The sequence below is a fragment of the Panthera leo genome, chromosome B2 (genome assembly GCF_018350215.1).
Source record: "Panthera leo isolate Ple1 chromosome B2, P.leo_Ple1_pat1.1, whole genome shotgun sequence".
NCBI classification, from domain to species: domain Eukaryota; kingdom Metazoa; phylum Chordata; class Mammalia; order Carnivora; family Felidae; genus Panthera; species Panthera leo.
Window position 1 is genome coordinate 101,584,248 of NC_056683.1, and position 17,642 is coordinate 101,601,889.

Sequence of the window (17,642 nt, forward strand, 5' to 3'; positions counted from 1 at the left end):
TCGCTGAGATTACTCACCACTCTGACCAACATCCACTCATCAGAACTCATCAGAAAGCACAGCTGCGTGTAGTTGCAGCAAATCCTGTCCACTAGGCACATTTGTCATTGCAGGGAGATCGCCTTGTCCTTGTGAGGTCCCTGGGTGCTTCTATGCACTCTAAGTTTATGTATTTATTTTTGAGAGAGAGGGAGAGAGAGAGAGAGAGCATGCGAGAGTATGAATGGGGGAGGGGCAGAGTGGGAGAGAGAGAATCCTAAGCAGACTCCATGCTGTCCGCGCCGAGCTGGACACAGGGCTGGATCCCACGAACCGTGAGATCGTGACCCGAGCTGAAATCAAGAGCTGGTCGCTTAACCAACTCAGCCACACAGACGCCCTTCTATGTGCTCTTTAAATGATTTATCAGCAATTGAAAACCGTTTTCCCATAAAATAAGAGTGTAGTGACTTTAATTACTAAAAACGCTATCTAAAGGAAGACAGGAGCTGGTAACTGTAGACTTGCTATTCAAACTCGAGTCCCCAGACAGGCAACGTTAGCATCACTCGGGAGCTGTTAGAAATACACAATCTCGGGCCCTGTCCTAGATCTGATGAATCAGAATCTAGGTTTTAACAAGATCCCGAGATGATTCATATGCACGTTAAACTTTGAGAAGGACAGATCTAGAGCAGTTTTCTCAAACTCTGTGCGGAATGAACTGTTTTTATCAGTGATTTCTTTACAACCTATAGTATTGTAAAACACAATAAAAACAAATTACTTGAATGATGAAATAAAAGGTCCAAAGGCATACAAACCCCCACAAATATGATTTTTTTTCTATTGTAAACACAGACAAAATAACATTCTATCAAATTATAAGGTGTTTGGTAGTAACGTCACAGATGTACAATATCAAGAGTGTCACCCACTTTATTGAAAATTGTTTCACTATGCAATATATAAGAACAGTCTTTTAAGCTTCTAACTTTTATTTTTGCCTCTCAATTTCATCTGCCCTTGGCAAACAGGTTGCATACTTGATTGTCACATGCATACAATTATTAAGATCATTCAAAAAACAAAAACAAATATATTAGAAAGACAGCAAAGTCCAGCTGACCAATTTCCATCTTTAAACAGTTGAGACCAAGCTGCTTATTCTGCCGATGTGCAAAGAATGTATTTCATACCTTAAATCTTCTTGACAGAAATTGTCACCCTCTTGCCTCAGCATGTAATAATGGTAGTTGATAATCAGTTTCCATGTTATCTCATAATAAAGAGAATAATCTCTAATTTAATGCAGCAGGCACTACTTAATTCATAATTTTTACCACATAGCTAGGGGGACTGCTTAGTGTTGCTGTCTTTCTGTTTTAATAGTTTCTAACCCAAACTCCTCAACCTAGATAAGTACTCCAGAACATTCCTGTGTCACAGCTGGCATCAGACCACATCATATACCATCAGACCATACTCCTGCACAGGAGTCAAACCCCAAGCCAAATCTGTTGATAGGGTAATGCTTATAGTTTTCTTTTATAGAGTTCAGAGCTAGAATTCACTGTCAGCTAGGTCAAAAAGATAATTCTTCCAATGCATCATCATGTTCACTTTGCACATATATGAACAGAACTGCTATGTCAATAATATATGTGCATTTGTCAAGTCAAGTGACGTAAAAAAATATCCTGCTAGTTTTGTTTCTTCTTTGCATGGGTGTTCGGTAGAACCAACCAGCTCCTGAAAACATCAAACTATAACGTCACTGGAAACTGATGCATAATCTTACTTCTCCTCTGCAGACTTTCCAGTGTTCCTAGCAAAATTTCTTTGATCCAGCTTTTTACTAGTGCTTCAGCAATTGGATGATTTCTTATTCTTCTCAGCCCAAAGCGCTACTTTACAAAAAGCCTGAAAATTACTAATATTTATATGTAAAATATGAAACATCTGCTTCTGTTGGCTTTTGAAGTTAATAGTCTTACCATTAGCATCTTTTTTTAAAAACCTGTGCTTTGTGATTTGTGTGTAAATGACTCTTAACTTTTAATGGTGCTTTCACTTCATTAGCCATTACCTCTTAGTTAATAACCAACTGTGATTTTCACACACCACCATCAATTATTGCTACAGAGTAGAACTTGGTCTAAGAAGGATCATAATCTCAAGTACAAGCAGGACAAACTCCTTTCTTCTTCCTTTTTTTTTTTTTTTGGAATCTTTGTCACCATCACCAGCATTTTGTTTACTTTTATACCCATAGCTATTAACCAAAAATAATTCAATGAACCTTATTTTACCACATGTTAGTTAGAAATACAAATAAATAATGTATTTTATGTCTGTTGTGTAACTAATAATATTAAATATAAATTTGATTTTATTAAAGGATAATGATGGAAAAGTACAAGTTATTTTTTTTTTAATTTGTTTTAATGTTTATTTATTTTTGAGACAGAGAGAGACAGAGCATGAGCAGGGGAGGGGCAGAGAGAGAGGGAGACACAGAATCCGAAGCAGCTCCAGGCTCTGAGCTGTCAGCACAGAGCCCGACGCAGGGCTCGAACTCACAGACCGCGAGATCATGACCTGAGCCGAAGTCGGACACTCAACCGACTGAGCCACCCAGGCGCCCCGAAAAGTACAAGTTATAAGAATAAACAAATGCTTATGTTTTTTTCTCATGTATACATTTCTGGGTTATAGTTCACTAATCTGAAAATATCTCTTGTTGTGATGCATTCTTACTGTCCACGATTATTACGTACCTCATGCCACATGTGGCTCCCCGTGTTAAGTTTGACAGTGGTCTAACTGGTCTGCACCCTGTTCATTAAGACAAGTCAGGAGCTTGACTATCACGACGATACATATTGCAGGAAAAGTTCCTAAAAGCTTACTCTCAGTCTCATTGCCGAGCATCGGCTATACCATTTGCAAGCTGGAACCACATTTGACCAGCACTGATCTAGTCTGGCTCTCAGTTTTGTTGGGTTTATTTCATCAGGGATATACTGAGCACTGTGCCCTGCTATCAGGTGGGGGTGGTTAAAGCACGTTCCTAGACTAGAGATGCTAAAAGTCTCCTTAAGGAGTAAAGCAAGGAAATAGATAGTATTTTTATATACGTAATTGCATCGGATTTTCCTTAGAGTATCCAGAGGTGCAACTACATTCAGATAGAGGATCAGGGAAGTCTTCCTAGAGGAGATAATCCCTGAACTATGTATATTAAAAGATGAATGAGTAGCACTAAACTATGGGAATTTTTTCCATGGAGAGAGGATATCTTAAGGAATAGCTTGGCACAAGTACGTGCTGGAGAAAGGGGTAGGAGGCGTGAGGGTACAATGAATACTTTGGTGCTTCCTAAGGGTCAATTACAAGATAGGTCATGACACACTATGGAACTGCAGGGGAAGAAAGTCCCCTTTAAGAACCCAGGAATTGGACCTGGGTCCCCTGAGAGATACAGCAATTTGTTTCCTTATGTGTGCGTTGTTTCATTTCTGAACATATGGGAGTCAGGCACAAAACCACCCCATTTTCTTAACATCCAGTCTACTGTGGAACACTCAGCAATTTTGTATCAGCTTTTTCTTATGGTCTTTAGATGTTCCTGTTATTCCTGTCACTCGAAAGTCTCCTTTGTAACTATGATAATGAGTCCTTAATTTCTCAAAAATTGATCATCCATTCAGGTGTTATTCCAGAATGCTACATCTCTCCTTCAAACTAGGTCCTTCTCTGATCTATTGCTGTATTCATCAGGCCAAGAGGATGGAACGAACAGAAGTGTAATCTGTGACTTTAGACAATTTTATTTCGTGTAGGCAGACAGCATTTAAAAACAAGTAAATTCAGGGGCACCTGGGTGGCTCAATCGGTTAAGCGTCCAACTTTGGCTCAGGTCATGATCTCACGGTTCGTGAGTTAAAGCCCCGCTTCGGGCTCTGTGCTGACAGCTCAGAGCCTGGAGCCTGCTTCGGATTCTGTGTCTCCCTCTCTCTCTCTCTGTCCCTCCCCTGCTCACACTCTGTCTCTCTCTCTGTGTGTCTCTCAAAAATCAAGAAACAATAAAAAATTTAAAATAAATAAAAACAAATAAATACAGAGAACAAACTGAAGGATGCTGACCAGGGGGGAAGGGGAGGGGATGGGCAAAATGGGTGAAGGGGATGTAGGCTTCCAGTTATGGAATGAATAAATCATAGAGATGGAAAGGTGGGGAATATAGTCATGGTATTGAAATAGCGTTGTATAGTGACAAATGGTAGCTGTACTTGTGGTGAGCACCGCATGAGGTATAGAGTGTTAAATCACTATTTTGCACACCTGAAACTAACGGAACATTGTATGTCAACTGTACTCAAATAATTAAACAAACAATCAAACACAATTAAAAATATAGTGTGGAGGTATAAGTTGAAAGTTACCAGATAAAGAAACATTGGCCTTTTTAAAATATATTTTTCATCTAAATATGCTCTCCTTCATTCCCTTCTTCATAATCGTCAGGAATCAAAATCACTACGTTGTTAGGTTGAATTCCCCTTCTAACTTCTGCCCATAATACTATGGACCTTAAATAACTGCTTCTCGTGTTCTGACTCTTCTTTTAAAATTCACTTTGTCCATGAATCCACCCACTCACGGTAAAAATAATTTGATCACTCTGAAGTGCTATTGATGTGCTTTTACTTTGTGTCCTTTTCCATTTTATCAGGATAGGAAACTGGATGTTACCCTTCCCAGTTAATTAATGTGTTTACCCATGAAGTTACATCACTTAAAGGTGCAAACATACCTTTTAATACAATGTGTTTCTGGAAGCTGTATCAAAAAAAAAAACAAACTGATTATTTCAAAATGGAACCTACTTTTTTTTTTTAATGTTTTATTTATTTTCGAGACAGAGAGAGACAGAGCATGAGCAGGGGAGGGGAGAAAGGGAGGGAGACACAAGAATCTGAAGCTGGCTCCAGGCTCTGAGCTGTCGGCACAGAGCCCGATGCGGGGCTCGAACTCATGAACCGTGAGATCATGACCTGAGCCAAAGTTGGGCACTCCACTGACTGAGCCACCCAGGCACCCCTGAACCTACATTTTTTATATAAATAAATTTAAAACAGGAGCCATGCTTTTAAAAAGTTTCTTTCATTTGTTTAGGTATCTCCACTTTTACTTCATCTATCTACTCAGAATAAGAGAAATCAAAAATAAATTTATCTTTCATTTTATGGTTATACTTTGGGCAAGTAAATCTTTAGCAGCAAACTTTACAATGATTTAACCTAAGGCAATGCTCTTCACTGAATAAAACTGATGTGATAAAAAATTAATTAAAATAAAATAAAAATAAAACTGATGCCACCATAAAAAGAAATTAACACACAAAAATACAACTTTATTGACTCATACAATAGGCTAGTTGTAATTTATGTTACTTTAATATTTAAAAATCATTCATTTGTTTTCTGATTTAGAATCTGGAACAGCTTTTGGCCTGTGTCCCCACCATTTCAGATCATTGTCCAAGAAAGTTTGAGTGCAGTCTTTTTGGTTATGCAAAGGTCCTTATCAAAAAAGAGACTTTCGGGGGCGCCTGGGTGGCTCAGTCGGTTAAGCGGCCGACTTCGGCTCAGGTCATGATCTTGCGGTCCGTGAGTTCGAGCCCCACGTCGGGCTCTGTGCTGACAGCTCAGAGCCTGGAGCCTGTTTCAGATTCTGTGTCTCCCTCTCTCTGACCCTCCCCCGTTCATGCTCTGTCTCTCTCTGTCTCAAAAATAAATAAACGTTAAAAAAAAATTAAAAAAAAGAGACTTTCGCAATGGTTCCATAGACCTTAAAACATTTTAAAGGTCTTAAATAAGTAGTTAGTATTTTTTACAGTTGATCTAGTTGATGTTTCTTAAAATAAAAATCAAGTTTTGAATGTCAGGGCAAAGCCGATACTTTTCCCATATTCTCTCACTACCTCAGGTAAAATTTCTCACCTGAATTTTTGATATCTGCTTCCTAACTGTCAGAAAACAATTAAGGATTGTTACCCTACTCATTCTTTGTTACTCTAGGGCCATTTGAGACTTGGTTGACAGTTATCATTGACCTTAACACTTCTTTAGAAAAATGAAAGCTTTATAAGCAAGTATGCAATAACCACTCCAAACCTTAAAATCGCACCCAAAGAACTATAAAAGCTGGCCTAAGCAGTGCTAATTTGTGAGTATTTACTTGGGGTGAGGAATGCCAAATAGCAAATGAAAGGCGTCGTGAGTCGTGGTGTGAATGTTAATCGGTCAGTAAGAAATGAGAGGTGTGGTGAAGTTGAAAGTTGTAGGAAATGACTAACCATAGGCAGCAATCCAGCAAAGTCCTGAAAATCACATGCTCCAAATTCACTGCCTGTGGCCTCCACTACTTCTGCAGAGCCGCTTCAGACTCTCCAGCACAAGGGCAGAGTAAATCGCGAGAGTCAACAATTGCCGGTGTTGTTTCCAGATTATTTAAATTCTTATGTAACAGCTAACCATGGCTCAGATCCTTCTTTAACTATAAAAACGATTGAAACATTTTGAAAAGGGTATCAGTGGTTCGCATCAACGTTTATAATGGCTAATTTGATGCTCTATCCTGTCAAATTCTTTTATTTCTCTTATATTAATTTGGTCATTTGGATTTTTCCAAATTCTTTCTTTACTCTGTGCTTCCCAGAGTGGAGATCATGGTGTGTCGTATTTGCCTGTATCTTCAGCGTCCCCACCAGGGCCTATATAAATAAGGTGCTCAAAAATGCGTGTGGAATTGCTTTCTTTTAAATCCCATTCCGTTCCAAAGATGCAACTCTTTCTATTCTATAACTGCCTACTCCCTTCTTTATTTTATTTATTTATTTTTTTTTGGTGCTATTTCCTTCTCTACTCAAAAGGTGGCATTGATGAAAGTTAAAAATAACAAAAACCTACATGCTTTGTGTTTGCAAATAAGCTCACGAATGGAGTTCACATCTTTGATCTATTTCTTTTCTTTGTTCACATCTGTTGTCCATTTTAATAAAAATTCTCTTTCAGGGCTTGAACTGCAACTTTGATCTACCACCAGGCTTTTGTCTACTGGTCCTCAGCATGAGGCATCAGGCACCAGAGACTTTCATGGGAGGAAAAGATGGAGAGAACATAAACCCCAAGTGCCCTTCTAAAGAATAGATTCAATATTTTGACCGTACTTTTCTTTGGAGTACAAGGATATTCCTTGTACTTAGATACTCAGAACCGTGTTTTGAAGGACTACTTGCATTTTGTCTCACTCAAAGATAGGTAATGGCTAAACCTGGTATTCGATGTCTGCGTTTAAAAGCAAACTAACAAACAAAAACCTCTAGATTAAGACATCAATGTGATTAGGTTACAAAATAATTGCCAAAATAATTCACATTCAAGAGAGACATCAATACTATGCCAGATTGTGTGGCCTGTATTTTTGTTTGTTTGCATGTGTGTATGAAACCATGAGTTATAAAAAAGGAGAGAAATCAGTCAATTGGACATTCAAGCAAAACAATCTGTTTGTGGTTTTATAAAGGACGTAGCCACCTAACCAGTTAAAACTTTTACTCTCCCAATAATTGTTAAAGCATTGTACAAATATATATATTATAAAGAGACTCTGATTGTGTGCTTTGGAAAGTGACTTAGATTTGGTCCTCCAGCCCCCAAGCTTGCTGTTCACTTAGAAGATACGTTTTTGGTTGGATTTGTACCAGGTGCCTTGTGTTTTAATAGAATATGGTTATATAATTCTCCTTGATAATTGTCCTTATTAATTTATTTCCAAAACAAGAGAAAGTGGACCCCGAGGTCTTCGTTAATCTCTGAGATTTTCTTTCTCACTCATTTATCAAAGAATATTAATTCATTTGAATAATATCCCAATCCCTTCCTTTAGTAACAAGAGACTGTTCTAGCAATGTACTATTTGTGAGAAATGGGACAGGGGCGGGAAGAAGAGATCTGAAGGTAAATTGAAGAAGCAGTTTCACGGGGGATTACTTTTTTTTTTTTGGAAGTTTTATGTTCAGGATTTATGTCTAGAGAAATCTAAGGAAGAAGAAGCATCAGTTGCTATGGTCTCACTGCATTGCCCAATGTCTTTTAAAGGTACCCTAATGACATAAGAAACCGTATGTCTCTAACACAAAGCAGGATGGGAAGGGACCTCAATGCTGCTCAGTGGAAGAAGATAGATAACTGAAGTCGCCTTAGTGTCTTCCCCACTAACTCTCTTGACTCTTTGCCCTCCTAGAGAAGGATGAATTGACCCCATTAAGCATTCCCTATTGGCTCTAGTAGTTACTATTTCAAAGCAAAATTTCTGCGTATAAAATTAGGCTTTTCTGGATTTTTCTCTCAAAAGAGGATCATGAAAGACACAAGTAAGTGTAATTATTCTACATTCACATTTATTCATATGGTTGGGCATAACATGGGGATGGTGTGAACTTTTTATAGGCTCATTGTCATATGACCATGTTCCCTTTACATGAATACAAGTTCTCACCTTGACCAGCTGTCTCACCAACGTGTGCCATTAGTCATAGCATCATGAGACACATGTACTGAGGAAAATTCATCTCCATTATCAGAAAAGCAACTCAAAATATACATCTTATTTTTAAAATATACATAGTAAGTCACGTTCTTTTAGAAAATCAATTACACACACACACACACAAAAAACCCACGAAAGCATCAGTTATACATCCTTCTTTTTTTTACTTTCTATCACCCTAGAAATTGCAGAAGTACGTATAGTTGCATCCATGAAATTGTGAACCTTAATATATCCAATTTAGCAGTAATATCATGCGGGACACGTGTTTAGGTTTAAGTGTAGCAATGTTATGTTTTTTTTCCAGCTGCTATGTATGAATACTTCAAAGTACTTGGCTCTTGACTGATGAAGATTCCATGTCTTATTGATTTGGTTTCTAGAAAAGTAGGGGATTTGTTATTCTCTATGAGCTAGTGGCATTTGAGAAACACATGTGTAAAAGCCTTGCAAAATTTATATACACATGCATGTGGGGGCACTTTTATTGATGTCATATGAAGAAGTGGAATCTCCAGGTTAGTTTTTTTTCTGTAGAATAAGTCATATTGTATAACTCTTTCATTTGCTGCCTATAACATGCATGGTGAAAAACTAAAATAAAACCCTCATTTTAAAAAACCAGATGGAAAATCATGCTGGCTAGATAATACGATGTCTTCTAGAGACACACAAAAGTATAGCAAGATCCTTTCTATTTTTTTGAAATCTTTTTTAGAAAGAAAGGAAATTTGAGAGATTAAGACTATTGAATCTTTTTTTTTTCTCTTTCTTCCTTTTTGCAAAGGAAAAAGAAAAATCTTGCCTGAGACAAAATTCTGCCAAATGCTAGTTGCTGAAGGCCCACAGTGAGGTCTAAGCAGAGTTCAAGACTGAAATAAATGTCTAAACACAAGGCATGCATAGTTTCTTTCACCGCTGCAATGCTCCATGTATTAATCTGAGTGCTGGAGCTCTTTTCTGCATTTTTGGTTTCTGTTTTTATAAAAATAAAAACCCTCAATGTAATGAGAGGAATAATTCCTGAAGCCACTAATGTCTTTCTCGGAGTCAGCACAGATTAGTCTCATTGGCATTGTTTCCTTCATTGTGCGTTTCCACACTCTCTACCCTAAATCTGCAGACTTTAATTTTTTTTTTTAATCTTTCACCATACAGAGTAGAAGTTGCATCATTAAATATTTTGCTGCTTGTTTTTAGAAGGGAATATTTTACAATGCACTCTCGATCCTCAACTATCTAAGGAGGTAAATATAGCTCCCTAGGAGGAAGGCTACCAGAATTCACAATGTCTTTTGGCATCTTTACCTTTTTGAGTTTATATTCTGACTCATGGTACTTTGGTAGACATACTCATTCATGCTTTCATAGGAAAACTGACTTGTAGCATCCACTGGATCTTTTATTGCAAATCATTTGTGTGTCTGTAGCATTGATGACAATAATAGCCAATAGTCACTGACAGCTTACTATGTACCAGGCTCTCTCCAGTGCTTTATATAAATTTACCTACCTACTGTTACAGTGAGGTGCTCTCATCAGATCCACAAGGAAACTGAGGCACAAATACCTTGGTTAAATAACTTACTTAAGGTCATCGAGCTGGTAAATGGTGGAGCCAGAATTCTAATCTAGAAAGTCTGGTTTTGGAGTCAGAACACTTAACTGACACCCATTGGGCTGGAATCCATCCACTACTCTTATTTTTTTTTTTTAATTTTTTTTAACGTTTATTTATTTTTGGGACAGAGAGAGACAGAGCATGAACGGGGGAGGGGCAGAGAAAGAGGGAGACACAGAGTCGGAAGCAGGCTCCAGGCTCTGAGCCATCAGCCCAGAGCCCGACGCGGGGCTCGAACTCACGAACCGCGAGATTGTGACCTGAGCCGAAGTCGGACGCTCAACCAACTGAGCCACCCAGGCGCCCCACATCCACTACTCTTATTATTACCCCATCACTAGGTGCTCCTGGCCTTGACAAATGATGGAAGGACCCATTGAAGCCATTCTAGTATGGTGGTTGGTGATCAATGCTTTTGGGGAGGGTACTCTATACTGACCTCTATTGTGTCATTTCTCACATGGGCTAAATACAGAGATCTAGAAACCAGGGAGTAGAAATACGAGTGGCACTTTTTGCACCTGGAAAAGTGGCTCCTGGGAAAATTTGACTGACAATCCCAAAACAATAGGCTCTGATAGATTAGAGCTCTGCAATCCAATATGGTAACTAATAGTCACATGTGCCTATTTAAATTCATTTTATTCTATACTTTTAAATGTTTATTTATTTATTTTGAGGGGGAGGAGGGGCAGAGAGAGAGAGAGAGAGAGAGAGAATCCCAAGCAGGCTCCACACTGCCAGCCTAGAGCCCAAAGTGGGGCTGAAACTCACAAATCATGGGATCATGACCCAAGGTGAAATCAAGAGTCAGACGCTTCACTGACTGAGCTACTCAGGTGCTCCTTAAATTCATTTTAATAAAAATTAAATAAGGGTAAAAATTCAGTTCTTCAGATACATTTCAAATGCTCAATAGCCACATGTGGCTAGTGGCTACTTGTTGACAGTAAAGATACACTTTCATTGTTGTGGAAATTTCTATTACACAACACTAGTTTCGGGTCCAAAGGTAAAAGGAATAGAGAGTCTGGCAGTGACAGTTGACACAAGTGTCCAGAGGTGGCTCTGCCGGGGCCACCTTCTTGGCCGGATCCCAGCTGCGACTGGACGTGAGCTGTTCTTCAGCCTAACCACTATAGGTCACTATCTGTCTTCCGAGCCTGAATTCGGGAGCCGTCTACACTCCTTCCATCACATTTCTCTTCTGTTTAAGTTAACCACGGTTGTTTTCTGTTAGTTCCTGCAAGAACCTTTCCTGATAGAAGGGCCTTTACTTAATATTTCCTGAAACTGGAAAACCCACACTTCAGGGAAATTACTGACATTGGGTCGTTACATATTAACATAATTGCTCTTGAATCTCAAGGTTAATTACCCAGAAAAAAGTAGGTTTGGGGATAGAGTTATGTAGACCTAAGATTGGTGTGAGGGTAAATGTCTTTCTCTTCCTTGGCCTGGTGAATCTTGGACCCCAGGACGCTTGGACCGTGAATCGTGCCTGCCGTAAGAAAACCAGGGACTATATAGGGTGTGTGTTTTGAGAGCTCCATGGTTTGTAGTCTTCAAGGACAAACAAACAGCAAATAATCCCAAGTCTTTGATAAATCTTAATGAAAGTTACAGCTGGTGCTATAGAGAATTACATAAAGATTTTGCTCTACGCCTGGGATGGATAACCAAAGGAAGAATTGTAGTCCCAAATTAGTAACCATCAGTGACAGCCAGCTGTGTCCAGCCGAGAGATGGCCACCTTATAAGGACCATCTGGGTTCAAGCCAGTAGCATGGCAGATTGATAACAGGACCAGAGTGTGAGAACTGGGCTGGACCTGAGGTCACATGTGAAGCAACATCCTGGAGGAATCAAACAAACAAACAAACAAAAAACAAACAAAAAAACAAAACCCAACCCAACCCTGGGAAGTGTTCTAGAACATAAACTCAATTTCTTACAAGGGCCCATAGGGACTCAAAGTCAGCACAATTTGGGTTTTCATGGAAACATAATTTTACAAATTTTCAGAGGCTGAAAAGGTGAATGGCTTTTGAATTATATAAGGAAGAACATTTTTTTTGCCATCTGATGTCTTCAACAATAGAACGAACTGACTTGTGCACTAACAAGGTACTTATCACTGGAAGGACTCAGCTAGGAAACTGGGTAAACAACCTTCAGCGGGAAAGATTTCCGTGCAGGTGGAATTTCAAAAGCTTCCTCTCACCTAAAGATTTTATGAACCTCCGTTTCTCACTAGACTAGCCTTTACAAACCAATGTGATTTCAATTGCAAAAGTAGCAAATTTTCCTTAAAGCCCAGGGAAAACCAAGAATATCTATTAAAATACTTGGAATTTTGTGGTTAGGCTTTTCCAGTTTAACTCTCTTAATGCCTCGTACTTTCCATTTTCTTTCTGTTTCCTTTGTGTGTAAAACAGACTGTAATTTTGTGCAAGTTGGGAGCTATTAAATTGCTTTAGTGGAGAGGTAAATGATTCTTAATATTATTAGAATTTTAATCAGAATATGGTGAACAAATCTTGGGGAATCCTAACCTTATTTGCTACAAAGATTAAAACATTCCTCTGTAAAAAAAAACAATCACATAAGCCGTCCTGATTTCTCCTGCATATTTATGTTTCCAAGAACATTTCAGTCAGGGGCTGAGCAACTTGGGGAAATAGAATTATGGCCAGGTTTTCCAGGACATTCACATGTGCGACCAACTCTGTGGATATGCTTGGAATCTGTTCCTGGCCCAGGATCAGATACATACATAAACTCCTCATAAACTCATACCACATTTTCATCCTATCTGTTTCCAAGAGTAATGCTTCACAAATGCTAGAAGCCTGCTTTGTGTTTTACTCATTTATTAATGGCCCACATAATCTGTAATTTTTCATACCTTTGGAGACTTCAGGACTACCATGATCTCTGCCTATTCTGCTTTTCATATTTGCATTTTCTTTTCTTTTTTAAGTTTACTTACTTTGAGAGAGACAGAGAAAGAGAGAGAGAGAGAGAGAAAGTGGGGGAGGGGCGAGAGGAGGATCTGAAGCAGGCTCTGTACTGACAGCAGAGAGCCCAACGTGGGACTCGAACTCATGAACCGTGAGCTCATGACCTGAGCCGAAGTGAGGCACTTAACTGACTAAGCTACCCAGGCACCCTACATTTGCATTTTCTTTTAAGTTGCCCCCTCTCCCAGCATATATTATAAAGAAATATCAAAATAAAAAATGTTACCAACTTTTTTCACAAATTCATTCAGTAAAGATGTATTTTTTAAACCTATTGTCCAACTGAGGAGGGCACCTGTTGGGATGAGCACTGGGTGTTGCATGGAAACCAATCTGACAATAAATTTCATATTAAAAAAAAAAGAGGAAGAAAAAATAAAACCTATTGTCCATATACATATGTACGTGATTTGCCAAATGGTAAGTTACCACCATGTGGTGGTGTTTGTATTGTTGTACATGTTCCTACTCCTATTTGTACGTGTTCCTATTTCTCGTGAGTTCTGTACTTTGCCTCATTAAGTAGATCATAAGGTCTTAGAGGGCAATGTTAATATTCCTTGTATAGGCTAGTAATATTTTGAGCATACTAGATATGTGACGATATTCTCACATATCGTCACACATATTTTATTCTTAACTATAAATATTCTCACATATCGTCACACATATTTTATTCTTAACTATAAATATTTTTATATGAAACATGGCAAAAACCAACAGCAAGAAAGCATCAGTGAACAATAATAATATCAGCTAACATCTCTTGAGTACTATGTGGCAGTCACTTTTAACTGCTTTGCATGAATTATTTAATCCTCCCAACACCTCTTTGATGTAGGTAGTATTATTATTATTTCTCCTTTACTGATGAAAACACTGAGGCACAAACGGTTAAGTAGTGGGCCCAGTGCCACACGATACATAAGTGGTGCGGCCAAAAGTTGAACTCTGATCCTGGGGCTCCGGAGCCGAGGCTTTCAACCACAAGTGTGTGCTGTCTCTAAAGATGGAGAACAAGTTGGAGGATGTGGAAATTGAAGGATTTGGAAAATGCAATGTTTTCTCACTTTTCATAAAATCGTCCCCCTGGAGGATCAGTAATCAAAGGTGACGAGGAAATTGGATGTGCGCCTTCCCCTCTAACACCGGCACCAAATAAACATCCTCTACCCCAGTACGCAAGCAGACAGCTTGTTGGAGTTCAACAACGCAGCTGCCCTAATAACAGTATGAAAGGCAGTGAAAGAAGATAGGCTGCTGAGCCCTGTTTACTGCACCAGAGAGAAGGGAGTTCTCTATGCCACAAGAATAAACACAAATGCCCTTTAAACATTTCTTCCCGGTGGTTTTTCCATGACAAATACCTTGCCTCAAAACTTTAGGATTATTTTACGTCTCTGCCTTACCCTGAGATGAAACTATACTGAGATAAAATTATAGATCAGTCTCTCGCATACACAGTTCTGTGTGTGAATCTGCGGTGTGCTTACTCAGTCATTTATTTCTTCAACAAACTATTATCTGACTGCCTTCCTATACCGGACACGATTGGGGCTACAAAGACAAACAAGACAAAATTCCTGCTCACGTGGAACTCACGGTTTAACCCTAAAGGTAGACAACTGACATACAATTGCATGGAGAGGGAAAAAAATAAATAAATAACAGCCTCTCTTACACGAGTGAAATATAACCCTGTCCCTACCAACGTTCATTCAAACATTTATTAATTCCGCAAGCATCTATAAAAAATATAGTATGCACAGGGTTCTTTGTAAATGATAATTTTCTTCGATAAAGTATGTCCCACGACTGAACATAGCTTCTCAGACATACTTGACCATCATAGAGTAGCATAGAACTGTTGGCCTACCCGGCTCCAAGCCCAAAGGTCAGCTTATATTGAACTGCACTTGATACTGGGCCATCATCCCATACTGAGGAATATTATAATAAACACTTCTATAAAATCTGTCCCCAGATTTACAGTAAGTATATTTGCATGAAAGCCTTTCTGGGGAGGCCTGGGAGAAACCCCCTGGTTGCATATAAGGAATAGTGGTGCTTCTTCTAGATATCTAGTCTACTTTGACTACGTGGATATTATGTCCATCATAAGTGATTCTTATCGTAGCTAGCTGATAGAATACATGTCATTATTTATGAATCCCTCCTCACCGTACCTTATTCAACTACTCCTACTGGTCTACCCAAGCATGTGTAGAGGACCTCATGTCAGGCACATTTTGTGCACAGTTCCTTGTATTGTTCTGTGTTCACTTTCCCTTTGCTTCAATTTTTATTTATCTTGCACTTATCTTTTCTTGCAATAATGTACACTTCTTTGTGAATGACTTCTCTCTTGTTAAAAGTGAGATTTGGTGGAGAGATAAGTAACTTGATATCCAGCTAGCTAGATGACAGATAACAATGAAAGAAAGAGAGAGATGGCAGGTTGTTTAACAGTCTTTGAATTTGATTCTTTGCATCTATCACTGCTGATGAAAATGTCACCTGTTTATGGCTTTTAGTTACCGCTGTCCTCTACTTACATGTGTCCTTTAATGCTAACCCACTAGACACCTACACTGCAATAAGTCCCTTTGATTTTCCCTTGTGCACGCCTCTCAGAAACTCCCTTTTCTCTCCAACCCCATTTCCTCTGTCCTTGTCCAGATCCTATGGCTGAGTTAAGGCAGCCATTCTTCCAAATATCCCTGTAGCAAATTCAGATTGGGGCTTCTGCCCCACTTGCAGTGATTCCCACGGCGACTTTTCCATGATACACTCCCTTTCTCCATTGGAGTAAATGGGTCCCGTGCTGTTGTATACGTGTTCTGAATAGTTGCTGCCAATTTCTTGCTTGACCTTACTTCCATGGCCACAGTATTTGACTAGAAGGACTGCGTAACACGTAGAAAGGTATCTGGCTGCAAGTAACCAAAATTGTTTAATAGTAGCTTAAGCAAATAGAGTTTGTTTTTCTCACATAATAAGAATGCTGGAGGTAGGTGGTTGCTCACATTAGCAATGGTGCCTCAAAAAATTAAGAACTATAGTCTTTGCAATTCCCCTGACATTTCCACATACATTGCAATTTGTGGTCACTAGTTGGCTACTACGGCTCAAAGCATTATATCTATTCTAAGGGCAAGAAGAAAAGCAGAAGGAAAATGGATCCCTATCCTGCCCAATCCCTTTCATCAAGAGAGCCAATAGGTTTTTAGAAACTCTTACAGTACAGGAATCTCATTGGAATGAAGTAGGCTTTAAGAATATCTCCAGTGGCAAAGAGAAAAAAGAAAAAAACACAGAATGAGATTGTAATGCTTGGCTCAAACTAATGATCGGTTGCATGATTTTGGGCTCACTACGCCCCTAACAGACTCAGGGTTCTGTCATCAAATAAGAAGTTGAAACTAGGTATTGGATAGGCAGGTGAGCCCCCAAAACTGTCAGCATCCCAACCTGTGGCCTCACTGATTTTTCCATGGGTGAACACATGACCCAAACCCAACCCACAGAGACCTTACACAAGATTTTTTAAACTCTCTGGCAAGACAGCTATCTATAGTCACAGATTAAGCTGAATAAAGAATGTTCTGAGAAAAGGAAGCTCACATAAATAGAAATAAAACCATGAGATAGAACATTCAACCGACACTCAGGGCACTGATTCTTATAGAATCATTGTTAAGGCCAGTTTACATGTACCCTTGGGTATAGAATCCAATCAGTTCTCTATTATGTTCAAACTAGATCAAGCTCGATTTCTATGCCTTGCAACCAAAGAAAGACTCTCGACTAACCTACTTCTTGACGTGTTTCCCTACTTCAGTCAGTGCAGCACTGAGCCTGTACAGTTGTTTTTATCAAACATAAATCCAGTGATGCCACCAGTTTGAAATCTGTGATGATTTCCTCATCACCTACAAGATGAAGTTCAAACATTTGTTATATTAAAAGCTTTTTGTAACCTGCCTTAGAGATAGCACACAAATCTGTGCTTTGACCATATAAAACTTCAAATACTCTAAAATGTGCCTGCACTTTCATGCCATTATCTCCTTTATCTGAGATGTCTTTCCCCATGTTGTCCAACTAGATAACTCCAATTAATTCCTCACGACCCAACTCAGCATAACCTGCCTCTATAGCTTCCATTGACCTACATAGGTACATTTACACCCAAACATACATATATCCATCTGCAAAAAGTCTCACTCATGTCCTTTTCTCAGCTCTAATAGTCCATTTTGCATATCTTTATTACAACATGGATAGCATTGTAGCATAATTCCTCCCAACTAAGTGTGAGTCCTGCAAGGTCAGGGACTGAGAAAATTCAGTGAGTGTTTGTTTAATTAAAATAAGTGAAATATTTGCACAAGTGGAGG